The following is a 17,820-nucleotide window of genomic DNA, read 5'->3' on the forward strand; positions in this document are numbered from 1 at the left end:
AGGGGAAGAGTGATTGTGGGCAGAATGAAGAGAGATGCAGTGGGACTGGAAAGGAGGAGGAATAAAAGGAACTTCATGTGTCCAAACACGGTGCCTGGGAGAATAGGGTAAGGACAATGCCACTGGCAGAAATAGGGAAAAGATAATGGGGACAGGGGAGTGGAGTGATGAAATGCCAACAACATCTCCAGCATGAGATACACAGTCATTACTTGGGAAAGAGCTCAGAGAGAGTTTGGAACTAGAATTAGAATTCAGGAATTTACCTACCCCAAAGTGGTTAAAACCATAAGACAGCCAATGGGGACAGCAACAAGAGAGGTAGAAAGAAACCCAGAATGATATATTATTTTTCTGTTTAACCTATGTTTATCATCACAGCATAGAGTCAAAAGCTAGAAAAGACCAAGTAGGATGAAGACTAAGAAAGCATCACTGAACTTGGAGATCATAGAACCTGGTCACTGGTCATTTCTTTGTAAGTTGTAAAGCTACATGTAGGAAGTAAAGGTTTTAGTGGCTGGTGAGGCAGAGCTAACAAGCACAGTCATATCCTCCAAGATGTTTCCTGCTGAAAGAGCGAGCTAGTGGAGCAGCTCTTGTGGGGTACGGGTAGAGAGTTTTGTTGTTGTTTTTATTGCTGTTTGCCATTGGTAAGAAGCCACTGTGTGGGGGAAGAGGAGTTAGTTGCCTGGTGGTCTAGTAGTTAAGATTCCGCACTTTCACTGCCGTGGCCCGGGTTCAATCCCTGGATGGGGAACTGGGATCTCACAAGCCAGGCAGTGCAGTCAAAATAAAAAACAAACAAACAAAAAAACCCAAGAACCCACTGGGGAAGGGGAGAAGTTGACAGTGCAAAAGAGACCATTCAGATCTGTAAGATGAGTATCATCCTTATTTTGCAGATGAGGAAACCAAGGCTTAGAGAGGTGAAATAACTTGCCCACAACCAAAACCAGTAACCAGCAGAGAAGGAAATTGAATCTTGGTTTGTGTGACTCAGAAACTTAAGGTCATCTGCTCACATCATGCTAACCAACTCCCTAGCAGGTATCAGAAAACATTCGTCTCATAAGTCCCTCCATGGATACATGGAAAATGTATCAATGGCTGGCCATTCTTTCTGCTTGCATTTTAAGGTAGCTTTGTGATCTTCTCTAAAATCACACTTCTATTCATAAACAGAGAAGCCACTCTACAGAATGTAACTAAAGAGGAACTAGAAAGTTCCCTAGCTGTCTCCTATTTCTCTCCTGCTTAGAAGGCTTCCATGTTCCCTCTGCCACTGATGTTGAACAGGTGGCATCACTTCTCAGAGGGACGCTCTATAAGAAGCAGAACAGGTTTAACCTTGAGTGAGTTTCACCTTCACCACATGAGTAGGTAATTAAGATTTAAATATTTTAACTTATAAAGACTTTCTTATACCTCCTACTGGTCTAAATTAAAACAGCATCTGGTTTTCAAACAAGTCAAATAGACAAAAATATCAAGTACTTAAACTCAGTACAGGGCACCCAAATTCGATAATGCCAGAGCAGGGTCTAGACATAAGAAAGAATCTGGCACTGGAGTCTTCATGTAAATATCTTTTGTTTTCAAAGATAATATTGGTGTAACTGATTACAATCTGGGTATGTAGGTGTGGCTGAAATACAATGCTTGAAAAATAACTTTAAACACACTACACATATGCTACGCTTTGTTTTGCTGGTCAACTGGTTGACAGGCTTGAAGCAAACAAGTTCTGTAAGGTCTAAAACTTATACAGTCTTGGGTGTCCTCGTTAAGACTAACGTTAAGATTTTCAGAGTACCTGCAGAGGCCTCAGGGGAGCCCAGGGCAAAGGAGTGGTCACAGAGCTTAATTAACTCTGCAGAAAAGCTACCTCTGGCTGCAAATCACTTTTGGAGGAGTTGTTATTGCATGTGGCCCTGCCTATTTACCTTCCTTTATTTCTTGTCGTCCGTGAGTCTTCATTTGAAAGGAGCCATCCCATTCCTTGTATTTGGGCTGTTCTGCCCCTATGCTATGGCTAATTTCTCAGCTGCCCATAACGTTGCCACATTTTTTACTGTTCTTGTTTGGTGCTTCTTTGAATGATTTCCTCTGCCTTCAGTGTGGAAAATATAAAATGATGATAAAAACCTCAGCGCTGGAAACTGCTTGCACTAAAAGTTCTTACTGTTGGTGATTTCTACATGGTACTTGCTTTTCAGACAAGCTGATGTGAAATTACTCAGCTTGAGAAGCCCCGAATCGGAGTTTGAACATATTTGGGGCATTTTTCTACCCTGTACAGAAGTCCTTTCATAATGGCTATAACAGAAGGATGGAGAAACTCATAGTTCTATGATTAGAAATTTTGTCTTGTGGATGGACCTGAGACTTTCATACAGAGTAAGTCAGAAAGAGAAAAACAAATATATAATATCGCTTACATGCGGAATCTAGAAAAATGGTACAGATGAACTTACTTACAAAGCAGAAATAGAGACACATGTAGAGAACAAACGTGTGGATACCAAGGGGGGAAGGGAGGGTGGGATAAACTGGTAGATTGGGATTGACATATATACACCACTATGTATAAAATAGATAACTAATGAGAACCTTCTGTATAGCACAGGGAACTCTACTCAGTGCTCTGTGATGACCTAAATGGGAAGGAAATCAAAAAAAGAGGGGATATATGTATACGTATAGCTGATTCACTGCCGTACGGCAGAAACTAACACAACACTGTAAAGCAAACTATACTCCAATAAAAATTAATTTTAAAAAAAAGGAGGGCTTCCCTGGTGGCGCAGTGGTTGAGAGTCCGCCTGCCGATGCAGGGGACATGGGTTCGTGTCCCGGTCCAGGAAGATAACACATGCCACGGAGCAGCTGGGCCCGTGAGCCATGGCCGCTGAGCCTGCGCGTCCAGAGCCTGTGCTCCACAACGGGAGAGGCCGCAACAGTGAGAGGCCCATATACCGCAAAAAAAAAAAAAAAAAAGGAAAAGAAGAAAAAGAAATTTTGTCTTTATTCGGCTAATCTTCATCATGTATGTGAAGATGGCTCTCATCTCCCATCTGCCCCCCACTCCAAAGTCTTTTCTTTAATGTAAACAGACTCATTTCTGTAACCATTTTACATGCAACATTGTTACCAGAACTTCTTACCTTCTTTATACCTCTCTATAAATTCCAATTTACTAATCAGCCTCTAAAAATGTAGACTCCAAAACTGAGCACCATATTTCACATCCTATAGAGAGCATAATGTTGTTTTTCTGGACAACTTGCATTTCATTAATACACCCTAACATTTCCTGATGAGATATCAATACCAAAGGCACATAAACATTCATTTGGTGGATATTTTTTCAGCACCTACAGCATACCATGTGTCAATCAATACTCTACTTGAGATATAAGGTGAAACAAGATAGGCTTCTTGTTCTCAAGTTGCTTAATAAATAAAGGCTGTCTGTTCAATGTCAAAGAGTGTGATGATAACGGGAAAACTTCCCAAAGAAGATGCTTTAACTGAGTTTGAAAAGATAGGAGTCATCTCGACAAAGAAGGCAGCTATGGCTAGCCAAGGCATTGGTCTGGGTGTGGACAGGGAAGCATAAAGAGGCATGACCCCACAGGGGAGCAACAAGAGAAGAGGGATCACAAGAAATAAGGGTACTCACTAAAGATTTTGAACTCTCTCTTGACAGATCTGGGGAACCACTAACTGATGGTGAGATTTGCATTTTAGGAAGATCACTTTGTCAGATTCATCACATCAGGAGACTACTGAAATCATCCAGCGAAGACACAATGAGAGCCCGAACTAGGGCAGAAGAAGTAGAAATACAGAGGAGAGGGACGCAGGGATCAGAAAGTGCCCCACTCAATGACTTGTGGGATACAGAAGAAATGCACACTGGGGAAAAGGGCCTAATAGCAGATAGCAAGTGGTTAAAGCAGGGACTTTAGACAGATGAATTTCAGGGTTCGAATCCCTGCTCTACAATTCCTGGTTGTGTGACCTTAAATTATTTAATTCCATCAGAGCTCGGAATTCTCTTTGCAAAATAGGATACTATCGCCTTTTTAGCAGGGATCCGACAAAGACTAAATGGAATAATGGATAAAGTACTTACCTGTTTAGCTCAATGCACAGCACGTGATAAGTTCTTGATACAAGACAGCAGGTAACTGTGGCTGGCTGTTTATGGTGGTGGTGATCACGCTACTGCCATTCAGCAGGATAGAGAATTCAGGGGGAGGAGCAAGTTTAGGGGAAGAGCTAATGATATTACAAGAGCAGCTCATACTTGTACAGTGCTTTCAATTTTCAAATGTCTCTTGTATCCATTATCTCATTTCATGTTCAAAAGAACCCTGCAAGTCTCACTTTCATTTCTAGGACAATTCATTTCTAGGACTCCATCCTAGGAAAATAATCCAAAATGAGAATAAATGACGGAAAAATGCTTATGAGATATGGTCAATTTTTTAAAGAAGAGAATGCGAAGTTGTATATGTAGAATAATTTCAATTACATGTTTAAAATAGACTGGGAGGAAATGAACCAAAATATTACTTTTTTCTAGAGAGTGGGATTATAAATGATTTTTAAATTCTTCTTAATATATTTCTGTGTTTTTCAAATGTTCTATAATGGATAGGTATTACTTTTACAATGGAGGGAGGGATGATGCCCTTTTCTTTTGTTTTCCATTGTCTTATTAACAATGTTTTGTTAAGTAGATAGGTTAGTCATTATTATTTTCTTTGTTTTATAATACTAAGACTTCTGTCAATAATAATAACTATAACTAACACTTACATAGCACTTACTACATGCCAGGCATTGTTCCAAGCATCTTAATAAATATTGTCTAGGCATGAGTTTAGAATTTATTAGAATTATCCCATTTTTACGTTTTTGGCTGTAAATAATAGAAATGTCTACTTAATACAGCTTAAACAAAAATAGTATTTATTGGCTTATGTAACTGGAAAAATCTAGAGGTGAAAACATAGAGATGGGGCATGGTTCCAATCAGGACTGCAGCTCATGTCTCTGTGATTCTCCCGGTCCTCCTAGTCTGTCAGCTTCATCCACAGGCTAACGGTGAGGCGTCTGTGATAGTTTTTGATCCTGTCCTACATTTGCTCAGGAAATTGTCCAGGAGAAAAGACAGCTTCTGCCTCAGGCTTCCAAACGAGAGTCCTGAGATTCTCTGGTTGGACAACTTAGGTCACATACCCACTCCTGACTCAATAACTGGGGGGTGGGGTGGGAAGAGGGGCAAAAATAAAATGTGCTGAGTGTCTTAAGTCAACCAGGACGGCCAAGGAATTGGAAGTGGGGGTGAATGAAAATCCAATAGGAAGGGAAAATAGGGGAGAGGATACTGAGTAGGAAATAGACAATATCGATTACTTTATTTCTCAACATTCAGTTTAGGTTGGATCTTACTGCCAAGTTAGCTACAAATTTCATCTTTCCTCCTTCCCAGCTGTCCTTCCTGGGATCCTTATTTTGGTTCTCTATTTGTTATTCTGTGCGCCATTGAATAGATGTTGATAAAGTAGTCTATGAAACCTCTCGGCTTTAAATCACCTGAAAACCCTCTGAATTGAAGGTAAGATGTAGAACAAGCTATATGCCATGTTTTTTTCTTTGTCTTATATTGACAACATTTGCTTGTTGTTTCAATTAAGAAATGTCAGAGAGTGAGCCCAGCCAGCTTCTTCGGCGGAGCCTCACAGGGTAAGAGGGGCTTGGTGGAACCACAAGGTCTATTTCTGGTTTTATGTTTGTTGTTGTTTTGTTCTGTTTTTTATATAAAAGCTTTGACTTGTAGTTCACATACCATTCAATGTGCCCATTTAAAGTGTACAATTCAATAGTTTTTAGGAAATTCACAGAATTGTGCACTTATCACCATAATCAATTTTAGAGCATTTTCATTATACCCAGAAGGATGACTGTACCTATTAGTAGTCACTCCCTGTTTCCTGCCCGCCCTTCCTCCTCCCAGCCTTAGGCAACCATTGGTTTACTTTCTGTATCTATAGATTTGCCTTTTCTAGACACTTCATGTAATCATAAAATATGTGTTCTTTTACAAATATCATGTGATATCACTTATATATGCAATCTAAAATATGACACAAATGAACATATCTATGAAACAGAAACAGACTCACAGACATAGAGATCAGACTTGTGGTTGCCAAGCGGGAGGGGGGAGGGGAGGGATGGACTGGGAGTTTGGGATTAGCAGATGCAAACTATTATTTATAGGATGGATAAACAACAAGGCCCTACCGTATAGCACAGGGAACTATATTCAATATCCTGTGATAAACTATAATGGAAAAGAATATGGAAAAGAATGTGTGTGTGTGTGTGTGCATATATATATATATATATATCTGAATCACTTTGCTGTACAGCAGAAATTAACACAACATTGTAAATCAACTATATTTCAATAAAATTTTTAAAAATAGAATAAAATATGTGGTCTTTTGTGACCGGCTTCTTTCTCTAAGCCTCGTGTTTTCAAGCTTAAGCTAACCATGTTGCAGCACGTATCAGTGCTTCATTTCTTCCTAGATAATGTTCCATTATATTATCCATATATATTATACTATCCAGATAATATTCCATTATATGGATAGACCACATTTCAATTATTCATTCCTCAGTTGATAGATAGTTAAGTTGTTTCCACGTTTAGACTATTATGAATAATACTTTTATGGATATTTGTGCACAAGTTTTTGTGTGGACCTATGTTTTTATTTCTCTTGGGTATATACTTAAAAGTAGAATTTCTGGGTTTCCTTGGTGGCGTAGTTGTTAAGAATCCACCTGCCAATGCAGGGGAAACAGGTTCATGCCCTGGTCCGGGAAGATCCCACATGCCACGGAGCAACTAAGCCCGTGCGCCTCAACTACTGAGCCTGCGCTCTAGAGCCCGTGAGCCATAACTACTGAGCCCGCGTGCCACAACTACTGAAGCCTGCGCACCTAGAGCCTGTGCTCTGCATCAAGAGAAGCCACTGCAATGAGAAGCCCACGCACCGCAACAAAGAGTAGCCCCCGCTCGCGGCAACTAGAGAAAGCCCCTGAGCACAGCAAAGAAGACCCAACACAGCCAAAAATAAATTTATTTTTAAAAGAACCTGGTTTATTAAAAAAAAAAAAAGTAGAATTTCTGGCCCATATGGTAGTCCACTGTTTTGCAGGTCAGAAATTTTATCAGAGCCCTTCAAGTACTATCTTTAGGTAACCAAACTCAAAAGAGATTGCCAGGGACTCCCCTGGTGGTCTAGTGGTTAAGACTCCACACTTTCACTGTGGGGGGCATGGATTGGATCCTTGGGTGGGAGGGAACTAGGATCCCACGTGCCATGCGGTGTGGCCAAAATTTAAAAAAAGAGAGAGAGAGACTGCCATGTAGAACTAGAAGATAATACATCAATTGACATTACTGTTTGCCATCAAATGGCATTACTGTTTTCAGGGGACCAGATCACTCATGCTAACTGCTTGGAGAATCTCCTTTCCAATATCAAGGTATATGAGAAACTGAAAATTACTGCATTTAATTTTTAGTTTAGTACTCACAGCAACTCTCTGAGGCTTAGAGAGACTAGATAATCTGTTCCGGGTTACATAGAAAACAGGTGGAAACAACAGGATTGCAACTCATGTCTGCCTCTTTCCAGAACTGTCTGTCTTAAATACTAGACTAGACTCATACCGCTCAAATGCCACCAAATATTTAACTGTCCACTTGTTGGAAATGAGTTGCTTTCAATGTTTTCACCCACAGTACTAGTCCTTCTGCAAATGGCTACTTGAAATAAGTATGTGCTCTCAGTAGTTTTATTCTCAAAAGGTGACCTGGTATCCAAATTCTGGACATGTCTTTATGTGTCTCTCTCTACTGACTTCTTATGAGAAGTTGTTCCTGATCACATTTGCTGGCACACCTCCTTAAAAGCACAGTCAGCAGCGTTCAGATCAGCTCCTGGATGCCTGCCCTACAGGGACTTTTGATGATCTCTGTACTATTTTGAGATAAAAAGGGTTCAGCATCCAGCCGTCCAAAAACATAGTCTAAATCAGCTTTTAAATCCCTCGTTACATTTTACAAGGTGGAGGCCGCTGAAGACTTGAGTTGTTTCCAGGTATACTCCAGTAGATCTCTCTAGGTCTCGCTCCTTTTTTGGGAATGGGTTGCAGACCAGACGAGGCGCCGTGTGGTGACTAACCCATCATCATGGCCTCAGCTGTTGCTCATCCTGGAACAACCAGCTTTACAGCTCTTTTGAGAAAACCAGGGTTGTATCACCTGTACTTGTCTGGTATTCACACACTAAATTACATAGCCACGGTAAAATATTATGAAATCAAGACTCACTTTGAGAAGTTTTGTTAAATTTGTTAGATGTGACAGTGGTATTGTGGTTAGGTGAGGAAAAAAAGATTTTCCTTTGAGATGCATACGAAAAAAATATATCTAAGGGTGAAACTGAAGAATAAGAGGTTGCCCCTAAATGAAGAGACTGTGAGAGGCAGACGGAATTGAATACTTGATATAAATAATTTAAAATGCATAACTGTTATTCAAATCATTGAGATTTGGCTATGGATGCAACCTTTCAGATCTGATGGAAATTATTTACACTGAAGTGCTCAGAGAACAGTCAAGATAAACGATGAGGCAAACGTATCAACTGACATATTTGGTGAGGATAAGTGATACTTGAACATCACAAGACTGAGTTAGCATCCTCAAAGAGAAAGTTTGTAACAGTATCAAGTTGTAAAGACTGATGTATGGGGCAATAACCTATCCTTGCAAGAGAAGTTATTCTTGTAATTGTTGTTTATTTTATCTTTTACTCTTGGTTGCTGCCCTAGATAGATGAATGTTGAAGCTTTCAGTATCTATGAGGTTGAATTTACAGTGACAAAGGGTGCAAATCGGCCTCAGGATTCTTACCTTTGAGAAAAAGTAAAGAATGGCTTTCTCATTCTTCATCATGCCATTTTGCTTAGTTCTTTTTTAATTATTTTATTTATTTATTTTTGGCTGCATTGGGTCTCTGTTGCTGCACACAGGCTTTCTCTAGTTGCCGCGAGCAGGGGCTACTCTTTGTTGGGGTGCGCGGGCTTCTCATTGCTGTGGCTTCTCTTGTTGCAGAGCACGGGCTCTAGGCGCGCAGGCTTCAGTAGTTGTAGCACGCAGGCTCAGTAGTCGTGGCTCATGGGCTCTAGAACGCAGGCTCAGCAGTTGTGGCACACGGGCTTAGTTGCTCCACGGCATGTGGGATCTTCCCCGACCCGGGCTTGAAACCATGTCTCCTGCATTGGCGGGCAGATGCTTTTAACACTGTGCCACCAGGGAAGCCCTGCTTAGTTCTTTAAAAAGAAATGTGGGGTGTTCAATCCTGCGTTCGGCTGTTTTCTATCACTCAGCTATAAGTCAATTCTAATTTGAGTTCAGAGGTGATTGACGAAAACCAAAGTCAACTCTCAACCATCATCTACGTTTTGTGTTATCTGTGACCTCTTAGCTCCTCAACCCGCTAACCCCCTTTTGTGCCATTTTTTGAGGAAATGCAAGGACATTTTTTTAAAGTCAATTTTACCGCTCTTGAGAAATCCTGGCAAAAGGAGATTAGGTAGTGAGGAAAGAAAAGAAAAAAAAGTGAGACAGCAAATCGTGGTGAGGCAATTAATTAAAGGGAACTTTGGGGATTGTTTGTGGCTTTCCATTATTTAAGTTCCACTTCTTATCAAAAATGAATACAGGGGGCTTCCCTCGTGGCGCAGTGGTTGAGAATCTGCCTGCTAATGCAGGGGACACGGGTTCGAGCCCTGGTCTGGGAGGATCACACATGCCGCGGAGCAACTAGGCCCGTGAGCCACAACTACTGAGCCTGCGCGTCTGGAGCCTGTGCTCCGCAACAAGAGAGGCCGCGACAGTGACAGGCCCACGCACCGCGATGAAGGGTGGCCCCTGCTTGCCACGACTAGAGAAAGCCCTCGCACAGAAACAAAGACCCAACACAGAAATAATTAATTAATTAATTAATAAACTCCTACCCCCAACATCTTCTTTAAAAAAAAAAAAAGAATACAGTGTCATTTGGCTCCTGTATGCTTAGTAAATACCTCAAAACTTCCTTAGTTAGTGGCTATTTCTTTTTCTTTTTTTTTTTTTGAGGGTTTTTTTTTAACATCTTTATTGGGGTATAATTACTTTACAATGGTGTGTTAGTTTCTGCTTTATAACAAAGTGAGTCAGTTATACATATACTTATGTTCCCATATCTCTTCCCTCTTGCGCCTCCCTCCCTCCCACCCTCCCTATCCCACCCCTCCAGGCTTAGTGGCTATTTCTGCCTGCTACTAAGCCACTCTGAACCATTGAGCATTAAGCGACAATAAAGAAAACTGGAAATTCTTAAGCCATTGCTGACACCTGAAACATTAACAGGCTATAGTTACCAAATTCCTGGTCCAAAGATGTTCTATATTTGTGTGGTGATTATATATTCTGAAGCTAAGGCATATGATCAGATGAGATGAAACATTTGAAATCAGAGCAGTTAACCACGATACATACTTGACAGTTAAAATATTATCTTCCCATCCTACACCTTGTTCTTAATTGCTTTCATTGCTGTGTATTGAGCAGCCTTGACCTTAACAAACCCTTCCGTTAAGATAGAAACCAAAACAGAGAACATGTGTTAGAGAGGAAGAAAACGTGTAAAGACAAATAGCCAAATAACTGGAAATCACGGTGCTTAGATATTTAATATTCTTCAGCAATGTTAGTCATTATTTTAAGAAACTTGATTTTTTCGAACAGTTGTTAGGCCATTTTTAAAAACTGGCTTGCAATTGTGGCAGATCTGATTTGCAAGAACAAAAGAGAGAAAAGCAGTCTTGCTATATTCAGCACTAGGACGATTATTCTCAGGGCATTGTGTTCAGTTTTGGTTTTCCTAATTGAAGAAGACTGTGCACAACTTGGGAAGAGTCCCAAAAAGTCAACCAAAACATTCAGAGGCTAGAAAAGAAGGCATATGGAATTCAGCTTCCAGAAATACACAGATGGAAAATAATGAATGTTCAAGTGTATTCACTATAGCATTATTTATGACAAAAGATTGGAATCTACCTAAAAGTTCATCATTATGAGACTGGGTAGATGAATTATAGCTCAGCTATACGATGAAATTTACTGTAGATGTAAAAAAGATCGAGGAGGGCTTCCCTTGTGGCGCAGCCAATGCAGGGGACACGGGTTCGATCCCTGGTCCGGGAGGATCCCACATGCCGTGGAGCAACTGAGCCTGTGCACCTCAGCTACTGAGCCTGTGTTCTAGAGCCCGTAAGCCACAACTGCTGAGTCCGCGAGCCGCAACTACTGAAGCCCGCGCGCCTAGAGCCTGTGCTCCTCAACGAGAGAAGCCACCGCAATGAGAAGCCCGCGCACCGCAACAAAGAGCAGCCCCCGCTCGCCACAGCTAGAGAAAGCCTGTGTGCAGCAATGAAGACCCAACACAGCCAAAAACAAATAAATAAATTTATTAAAAAAAAGATTGAGGGGCTTCCCTGGTGGCACAGTGGTTGAGAGTCTGCCTGCCGATGCAGGGGACACGGGTTCGTGCCCCGGTCCGGGAAGATCCCACATGCCTCAAAGTGGCTGAGCCTGCGCGTCTGGAGCCTGTGCTCCGCAACGGGAGAGGCCACAACAGTGAGAGGCCCACGTACAGCAAAAAAAAAAAAAAAAAGATTGAGGAAACTATTTTGTGTTAGGGAAAGATCTCCAAGATGTATTGTTAAGTGAAGCAAGCAAAGCACAGAACAGTGTGTGGAGTATGCTGTCATCATGTTGAAAAGTAAGAGGAGAGATGATATATATTTATATCTATTTGTGTATGCATAAAAATAATCTCTGGAAGTGTATACAAGAAATCAGTGACAGGGAGTTTGGGATTAGCACCTGCAAACTATTATATACAGGATGGATAAACAACAAGGTCCTACTGTATAGCACAGGGAACTATATTCAATATGCTGTGATAAACCATAATGGAAAAGAATATGAAAAAGAATAAATATATATGTATAACTGAGTTACTTTGCTGTACAGCAGAAATTAACACGTTATAAATCAACTATACTTCAATAAAATTAAAAAGAAACAAAAAACAATGACAGTAATTGTTTTCCAAGGGTAAGCAAAAATTAGATGGATGTGAGATGTACATGTAAAGAGACTTTTATATCTTTTGAATTTTGATTTTTACATATGTATTACTTACTTTAAAACTGAAGTAATGAACGGCAAAGAAGAAAAGATACAAAATGAAGAATGGTGAGAGAGATGAGGATTTAAATTTTGTCTACATTTAAGAAGAGCCCTAAGTAACGCACCTTATCTGAGTATCTCCAAAATCAGTGTAAGTTACCACATGTTAACTTAATTGCAAAGACAAACAATGAATGAATTGATTGTGCCATAATACAGTTCACTCATGATGCAAAGACATGACCCTAATTCACAGAAGAGAAGATTGAACTCGTAACTGATTTTTTTCCAAAATGACGAACAATTAGTCAATGAAAGAATAATACAGTTCTCTATTCCCTGGACCTCATAATGTTTGTAAAGCACTCTGTAGTTTGCAAACTGCTTTCACTTATGTTATCTCATTGGATCCATCGTTACAAAAACATTGTGTGGTGTACAAGACAGACATTTCTATTTCTCATTTTACAAATGAGAAATGGAAATAAAGAGAAGTGACCACTTGCTGGTGGTCTCAACCAACATGACAGGATATCTGAAACTGGAACTGGCTTGAGAAATGAGGGAAAGACGATGGCCAAGGGCTTGCCAAGTCCCTGGACTCCTTGGAAGTACTTACAGCTTTAAAATTCTTCTGCTTTTTGCCCAGAGTTATTTCTCAATTATTAATTTTTCTTTGTTCTGGTTCAGAGATTTAGCTGAATTTCTGACTCATCTTGTTTCTTTATAGAAAAAGGCATAGGAACCCTTCTTATCTTCCATCCATTCAATCTTTCCTTTTAGTGAAAGAATCATGGAAGAGAGCTGACTAGAATGTGCATTCCTGACACCTCTCCCAAGATTCTGAGCAATTGGGTCTTGGGTGGAGCCTGGGAATATGTGTTTTCCATAAGCATGTGACTATACTTAGACTGGGGGTCTGAGCATTGCCCTGAAAAATATGCACAACATGAAGTGAGGTTGTTTGTAATGAGTTACTCTGTGGCTGATTAAAATCAAGGAGGCCGGGTAAGATAGGGAGGGTGGGAGGGAGGGAGATGCAAGAGGGAAGAGATATATATATGTATAGCTGATTCACTTTGTTATAAAGCAGAAACTAACACACCATTGTAAAGCAATTATACTCCAATAAAGATGTTAAAAAAATTAAAAAATGAAATAAATAAATGAAATCAAGGAGGCCGGGCTTCCCTAGTGGCGCAGTGGTGGAGAGTCCGCCTGCCGATGCAGGGGACGCGGGTTCGTGTCCCGGTCCGGGAAGATCCCACGTGCCGCGGAGCGGCTGGGCCCGTGAGCCGTGGCCGCTGAGCCTGCGCATCCGGAGCCTGTGCTCCGCAACGGGAGAGGCCACAGCAGTGAGAGGCCCACGTACTGCAAAAAAAAAAAAAAAAAAAAAAAAATCAAGGAGGCCTCTCAGAGCCTCTTTCCAAGCTCGTTACTGCTGCAGAAAAGGCAAAGGCAGGGAGCTGGGAGCGATGACTAGCCTGTAGTGAGCTGAAGGGAAGGCAGTGGCGACAGCACACAGGGCTAATATTTGCCTAGCAATTCAGGAAAAGATTCACAGACTTAAAACTCATCAGACGTATTCCTTTCCCTCTGAAACTCTCCAAGTATGAGACTGAACTCACCTTGGAGAGTCTGAACAAGTTGCCTATTTGCTTCTAAGGAGAATTGTAAGTGTTGACCACGTCTGTAAAGACCTAAGTGGTTTGAGATTTGGTTTCCTAGTGACTGCCTCTTTCCCTCTGCAGTGCTGGAGCAATTTGTGATCTGGTGGGGTACACCTACTCACAGGCCCCAAATTCCATCTAGAGAAGAGGGACCTGGAAACCACAGAGGCCTCATGGTGGAGGACACTTGTTTACCTAAGCTCTTCCCCACTCCAGCCCTGGTGAAGCCCCTAGTTTGGCTTCCTTCAGAGTTTCTGTACCAACATTTATCTTTTTTCAGCTGGCTTCTGCATAAGAGAGTATTTTGTGAAAGCTGCTTTGGAATTATTTTAAATGGCGTAATGCCTAAAGAGTACATTTGTCATTGGCTGAAGGCTTTTATAGTTCTGCATACTTTTCTGAGTGTTTTTCACTTGGTACTCATGCCCCAAGACAATTATCGAAAAAGACATACATTTATTAATTGAAATAATAAATACTCTGTAGGTGTTCTAATAAAATGTGGTGATTTAAGGGTTAAGTGGTATATAGACTCATTCTAGCATAGCAGTAGAGCACACTTCTGTAAAAGCCAAATGGAAAAGTACAGAGGGAGAAAAAAAAACAAAGAAAAGTTAAATCACGGTGCACTAGGTACGCAGAAACAATGGAGAGAATTTGAAGAAAAAATCGCCTCATAAGTTTAGGAAAGGTGTATTCACGAGAAATTTCATTTGCTAACTATTTTTCCTCGGTTCAAAGATTTACAGGTGCTACTTTATCTTGTCACCTTATTTGTCCGTAGAGCATGTCCTCTACAAAAATAAGAGCCGTCCTGAGCTGTGACCACTTATTGACCTTATGGAGTCACTGGATGCAAATAAGCCAATTTCCTGCTCTCCACACTTTATTAGTTGACTGTTAGTCTACCTTCCAAGAAGGAAGCAGTGACTAGAAGCTTGTCTAAGGACAAAACTGGATTACCGATTACATTTGCCTCAAATCCTCAAACTTTCTTTCATAAATAAACATAATAAGGAGGCTTGGGTGCATGGATCTACCTCTGTCTCTTGGTAAGATCTTTATCTGAAAATCTTATAACAACTCAAAGACGGAGACCAGGACAGAAGCCCGAGTAGCTTACGAGAAATAGTGGTCCCTAGGGAAGAGTGAAGAGGACTCTAATTAGCTAGTTTTGACTTCAACATTCATGTCTTACCCACAGTTTCCTCATCCACAGTTGCACCTGCGGAAGCTTTTCAAAGTTAGGATGATGAAGATGGGGAATTTGGAAAGTGCAGGAAATGACATAATTGCTGGCACATGATCTAGACCAGCACCGTCCAACAGTTCTTTCTGAGGTACGGACATGTTCTAGACCTGGGCTGTCCAGCATGGAAGCCACCAGCCACATGTGAATACTGACCACTTGGACATGTGCCTCCTGTAATGGAGGAACTGAATTTTAAATTTTATTCAGTTTTAATAAATTTAAACTTAAAGAGCCACATATGCCTAGTGGCTACTTATACTGGACAGTGCAGTTTTAGACTTTCAGGTGACTTTTTTAGCTGTTAGAGACCAAATTTCCTGACTGGTTGAGTATTCAAACCTTAACCAACTCCTGAGTTTGGTTCAAACTCAAAGAAGTAGGTGGTTGAAAAGTGAAAGGGTGAAGAGAAAAAAACATACCCTCATCTACTGATATTACTGGGGTACAAGGAAGACACATAAACAATTCTAAACCAAGTAGATAATAAAGAACTTTAGCTGATCACCTGAACATTTGGTATCTATACAACACCAAAAAACGATTTTACTTTTTAAAAAAAACTGAATGGAGTGAATTGGCAGATGAATTTGGCATCATGTAACACAGTAAAATATAAATGAAAAACAAACACCAGGCCGGTGTTTGAAGCTTCAATAATAAAAGGGTGGAGGGAATGTTTCATTTTCGTAAGGCCTGCTCTTTGACACCTAGGCCATCCAACCCAGCTGCCAGCAGGCAACTTAGGTACCACAAAACAGAACGACCCAATTGTGTTTAAGTGCATTTGTATGCATAAATGAATTTTTAAAATGGGAGGTACATATACCCATGAACGTTGGGTTTTTATTATTGTTATTGGGTTTACCCTTTTCTGTTTTCTCCAGATTTTCAACACTGAGCAGAAACATTTTTTAAGAAAAATATTTTTTCAAAAGACAAAAGCACAGAGAGTAATACAGTATAGTAAACATTCATGTGCCTACCACCCAGATTGAACAGTTGTTCCTAATTTGTTATATTTGCCTTGACTATTTCTTTCAGCCCCTTGGCAACCTTCCCCAGTCTCATGGCCCCTTTCTCCCCATTAGCATGAGTTTAATGTGTTTTCCCACACATTTGAAGCTCTTTCCCTTCATAGGTATATATTCATGAACAACACATAGCACTACTTTACTTTTTTTTTTTTTGGTGGTGTGTGGGCCTCTCACTGTTGTGGCCTCTCCTGTTGCGGAGCACAGGCTCCAGACGCACAGGCTCAGCGGCCATGGCTCACGGGCCCAGCCAGTCCGCGGCATGTGAGATCTTCCCGGACTGGGGCACGAACCTGTGTCCCCTGCGTTGGCAGGCGGACTCTCAATCACTGCGCCACCAGGGAAGCTCTCGCACTACTTTACTTTTTAAAAAAACTCACGGTGTTTTCCAAAGAAGACATACAAATGGCCAACAGGTACATGAAAAGATGCTCAATACCACTTAACAGGGAAATGCAAATAAAAAACACAATGAGATACAGCTTCACACCTGTCAGAATGGCAGTCATCAAAAACACAAGAAATAACAAGTGTTAGTGAGGATGTGGGGAAAAGAAAACCCTTGTGCACTGATGCTCAGAATGTGAACTAATATAGACAATACGGCAGAACCTGAACTCAAACCCTGCCCACTGCAGGCAGGAGTTTTTGTTCCCCAACATTTTGCCTCCCATGGTGTCCTGGTTCTCATTTGGCCATAAGACCCACCAGTGGAGAGTAATTCTCCCTTGCTGACCAAGGAAACTCAAGAACTGGAAGTCAGTAAGAGGGAAGGAAAATAGAACAAATGAGAGAAATAGAAAGAGGGGGAGGAAATTGAGAGAAAAACAGTCACTTTGGTCAAGGATGTAATGTTACTAAATTTTATGGACTCCATAGCTTGGAAAAGACAGACCAAGGTTGATAAAGATTGGGTGGAGAAGCTGTTCAGGTATCATTCTATCACGTTTTCAGCATCCCATTGCAGGTGGGGCTGAAGGCATCTCTTCACCTTCCCTGGAGCAGTATTTTCTTAACTGTAGGAGGAACCAGAGATGATTTTAGATGTCACGGTCTAGGCAGCAGTTGGATGGCAGAGTGTGGAAGTGAGATCTTTTTAAGTTGTTTTAATCCTCCTCTACCCAGTTTATTGAACAATCTGAATCAAGTGAGGTACAAACCTGAAATGTTTTCTTTTTTCCCTTCTGCCATGCTCAGTGGAATCGCTTTCTCCCATGATTTTGGGAAAGAAGGAAGAGGGGAAAATGTCTCCTCCCTAAATGATGTCGGATCCTCTTTGGCTCAGTTGCCTCTCTGGCTGACATTCTTGGCTGTTGAGGTCCCCTTGTTCTGGGCGTCTTAAATCCTGATTCTCCCACTAGTGTGAGGACGCATTCTTCAGTAGGCCCTGCGTAGCCCCCTGGCATCGCGGGGTCACTCTGGCTCGACCGCCTCAACTGTCCCTCAGCTCCCATTCCACGTCCTTTCCACTCTGTGGGCGTGGGGCTTGAGAGGCGAGCACCAAAGTCTCCTCCAAAGCCTCTGTCT

This window comes from Phocoena sinus, chromosome 8 (assembly GCF_008692025.1).
Source record: "Phocoena sinus isolate mPhoSin1 chromosome 8, mPhoSin1.pri, whole genome shotgun sequence".
NCBI classification, from domain to species: Eukaryota; Metazoa; Chordata; class Mammalia; order Artiodactyla; family Phocoenidae; genus Phocoena; species Phocoena sinus.